Source organism: Telopea speciosissima, chromosome 4 (genome assembly GCF_018873765.1).
Source record: "Telopea speciosissima isolate NSW1024214 ecotype Mountain lineage chromosome 4, Tspe_v1, whole genome shotgun sequence".
Taxonomy (NCBI): Eukaryota; Viridiplantae; Streptophyta; class Magnoliopsida; order Proteales; family Proteaceae; genus Telopea; species Telopea speciosissima.
Genome location: NC_057919.1, coordinates 43168715 through 43173147, shown reverse-complemented (window position 1 = coordinate 43173147; position 4433 = coordinate 43168715).

The following is a 4433-nucleotide window of genomic DNA, read 5'->3' as shown; positions in this document are numbered from 1 at the left end:
ACCCCCCACATGGCAAAGGGAATGGGGTTGAGGATCGATGTTAGCTTGGTGGCGGGTAGATGGGGTACTGGGGCGAACAATTGACATTGCTCGCAAGCCTTGACGTATTGCACCGCTTCCTCTTGCATTCTTGGCCAGTAGAGTCCTTGTCGAAGGATTTTGTAGGCTAGATGTCGTCTTCCCATGTGGCTTCTACAGATCCCCTCATGTACTTCTGCCAGGGCATATTGGGCTCCCTTGGGTCCTAAGCACCGAAGCAGTGGTGTTGTGGCCCCCCTCTTATACAGTACTCTGTCCAGGATGGTTTACTTTGCAGCTCTCATCCTTATCTTCATTGCCTCGATCTTGCCTTCTGGTAAGACGTCGTTCTGCAGGTAGTCGAGTATAGGGTCCATCCAGCTAGGCCCTTTCTCGATCTCATTGACCAGCTTCTCCTGGTATGCCAGTTCATGCAATATTTCCACGTATACTGCACTGGCTAGGTTCCTGAGTTCATCATTGGCTAGCCTAGACAGTGCATCTGCAGTAGCATTCTTGATCCTGGGTACTCGAACCATCTCGAACTTCATGAACTGCCCGATCAATTCCCTAGCACATGCTAGGTATGATGCCATGCGCTTGTCCTTTGCCTCATACTCTCCGTTCACTTGGTTCACTACAAGCTGGGAGTCACTCCGGATGGATAGATGTGTGACTTGGATGGATTTGGCCTCTCGGAGTCCAGCCAACAGTGCTTCGTACTCTGCCTCATTGTTAGATGCTGGGAAGGCGAATCGGAGAGCATATTGTATTCAGAATCCTTCGGGGCTGGTAAGTATGAAACCAGCTACGCTTCCTGTGGCATTACTCGAACCATCCACAAACATCTCCCATGATCATCGATCTTGGTCCTCTGGTTCCTCTGCTTTTACCTCAGTTTTAGGTAGGGTACATTTGGCGACGAAGTTCGCTAGGGCTTGGCCTTTGATGGCAGTTCTGGGTTGGAACTTGATGTCATGCTTGCTTAGTTTAACCGCCCAGGCAATCAATCGTCCGGAGACGTCTGGCTTGTGCAGTACCTTCTTCAATGGTAAGTTGGTGAGGACTGTGATGGTATGGGCTTGGAAGTAAGGTCTGAGCTTCCTAACCGTGATCACCAGTGCTTATGCTACCTTCTCTATTCTTGTATACCTGGTTTCTGCATCAATTAAGACATGACTCGCATAGTAGATGGGCCTCTGTATTTTGCCCTCTTCTTTTAGCAGCACTGCACTCACTGCGACGGGGGTCCCTGCCAAGTAGATATGCAATTCTTTATTGGGCTCTGGGCACCCAAGCAATGGTGGGTTCTCGAGGTATACCTTCAATTCTTTAAATGCTTTCTGGCACTCCTCCGTCAATGCAAAGTCATTAGGACTTCAGAGGTTCTTCAGCGTCTTGAAGAATGGCAAACACTTGTCTCCGGACCATGACACCAACCTTGATAGGGCTGCGATCCTTCCATTCAACCTCTATACTTCCCTGATTGTCCTCGGGGGTGCCATCTCCTGGATGGCCTTGATCTTGGAGGGGTTGGCTTCTATTCCTTGTACTGAGACCATGAACCCTAGGAATTTTTTGGACATTATTCCGAAAGCACACTTCGCAGGGTTGAGTTTCATTTTCTTCCTTCTCAGTATGGCGAATACTTCTTCCAGGTCAGCCAGGTGTTGATGAGCTTGGACGCTTTTCACGAGCATGTCATCCACGTACACCTCCATGTTGCGCCCAATCTGTTTCTCGAACATCTTATTAACCATCCTCTGGTAGGTGGCCCCTGCATTCTTCAATCCGAATGGCATGACACGGTAGCAGTAATTCTCCTTGTCCATTCGGAAGGCAGAGTAAGACTCGTCATCCTCATGCATGAGGATCTGGTTATAGCCGGAGTAGGCGTCCATGAAACTTAGTACCTCATGTCCGGCGGTGGCGTCGATTAGCAGATCAATCCTAGGAAGTGGGTACTCGCCCTTTGGGCATGCCTTATTCAAGTTAGTGTAGTCGAAGCACACTCTCCACTTCCCATTAGGCTTGGGTACCATGACCACGTTTGCGAGCCAGGTAGGGAACTTTTCTTCTCTGATGAACCTTGCTCGGCTCAACTTCTCGGCCTCTTCTTTGATGGCTTCCTATCGGTTGAGGGCAAAATTCCTTCACTTCTGCTGGATGGGCTTCCTGGTTGGGTCTATATGTAGTCTGTGCTCTGCTATGGATCTGGGTATGCCTGGCATGTCTGCAGTCGACCATGCGAAGACAATCATGTTTATCTGGAGGAGCTTCCCCAGCTCTTCTTTCTGTTCATTGCTCAACAGTGTGCCAATCTGTACTACCTTGGAAGAGTCATCCTTGCTGAGTGGCCATAGAACTAAGTCCTCGACCGGTCTTCCTCTCTTCTCTGTCAATTCATCTCTTTGGTCACTGACCAGTTTGTCCATGCACAGTACCATTCCTTGGGTGTTGCCGTTGTTCTTCTTCACGAAGGTGGCGTAGCATTCTCTGGCCTTCTTCTGTTCACCTCATACTTCACCCACTCCATTGTCAGTAGGGAACTTCACCTTCAGGTGGATTGGAGATACGATGCCTCTAAGGGCCATCAAAGATGGTCACCCTAGGAGGCCGTTAAATAACACCACGAATCTGACGACCATGAAGTTTACCATGATGGTTACCTGTCGAGGGTGTTCTCCAAAGGTGACAGGTAGTTCTATGGTGCCTCTGATGGAAGCTGTGGCGCCCGAGAATCCATGGAGGTAGGTAGGCTCTGGCTTAAGTTGATCATCTCCAAACCCAAATTGGCGGTAGGCTTCCAGTGAGAGTACGTCCACGGACGCCCCTGTATCAATCAACACCCTGTGCACTGGTCGGTTGGCTATCTCCACCTGCACTACCAGGGCATCCTCATGTGGAAAGCTTACGCCTTCAAAGTCTGCATCCGAGAAGGAGATCACCGTCTCGGTCCTTGCTATTTTGATTGGCTTCTCTGCTACTCCCACGAACCTGGTGTGGGCCTTGGCTTTTCTAGTTGATTCTTGCCCTAGTCCTCCAAGTATGGTGAGGATGGGGGCTCCCTTGGTGCCGCTAGGTTCTGCTACCTCTCTTCTTTCATCAATGTGGTCTCTCTCCCTATCTTGGTCCGCTCTCCTTTCTTCCCTCCTTGGTTCTCTTTCTCGGTCACGTCCTCGATCTCCTTGGCCCGAACGGTCATCACATCTCCCCTTCACGTATTTGTTCAAACTCCCTGCTTCCACAAGGCCTTCTATCTCCCTCTTCAGTTGGTAGCATTCCTCTGTGTCATGCCCATAGTCCTTGTGGAAGAGGCAGTACTTGTGAGAATTACACTTCTCAGGTCCTGCCAGCATGGGTCGTGGCCATTTGATTAGGTCACGGTCTTATATCTGTATGAGGATCTATGACCTGGTGGTGTTGAGGGGTGTGAACTTTGGTGCTGCTTGCCCTCTCACTTTTCTCTGATCGACAATCACTTCTTCCCAATGGGCGATCGCCTTTCTCTTGTCGTCGTTCAGTCCTTGATCTTTTATTCTCCTTGCGATCATCTGGTGCTGACCTCTTGTTTTCTTGGGTCTTGCCTTCGATTGCCTTCGTCCGTGATTGTACTATCTCGGTCATGTTGGCAAACTCATTGCATCGCTCCAGGAGCTCTTTTCATGGTCCTGGTCTCATGACGTGCTAGGTCCTTGATCAATTCAATGTCACAGATGCCCCCAGCTAAAGCAGCATGCTGGGTCTGGTCATCCAAGTCTCTGACTTCTAAGGACTCCTTGGTAAAGCTGCTGACATACTCCCTGAGGGATTCCCCAGGGTTTTGGATCACGTTCAGCAGATTGACCGTGGTCTTCTTCTGCTTGACGCTGCTTTGGAAGCGGGTCACAAACTGCTCGCATAGCTCTGTAAATGATCCAATCGACCTCGGTCGTAGTCTAGAGAACCATGAGGTCGCCGTACCCTTGAGGGATGCAGGGAATGCTCGACAGGATACCACGTCCGATCCACCATATAGTGTCATCATGCCATTGAAATAGTTGATGTGGTCATTAGGGTCGGTGGTACCACTGTAGAGTTCAAAGTTGGGTAGCCTGAACCTGGATGGGAGTGAGGCTGACATGATCTCTTCTGAGAAGGGGTGTTGTCCAGGGATTGAGTGTGTTTTACCCTTGGTCTGCTTCTTCAACCCTTCCAGCTTGTCGTCCAACTCTCGAAGTCTCTTGTCTAGCTCTTCATCCCATGTTTTTCCCTCACATCTGACTGGTCGTTCGTTGCGAGCTCGTTCACGTCCTCTCCTGGAGGTCCCCTCCCGCCTTGACTGTTGGCGGGACGGTGAAGGGTCATGTCATGATGAATCTTGCCTCGAACACGAGGGGCTCTCTTCACGATAAGTCCAGCTTCGCTCTGGTGTA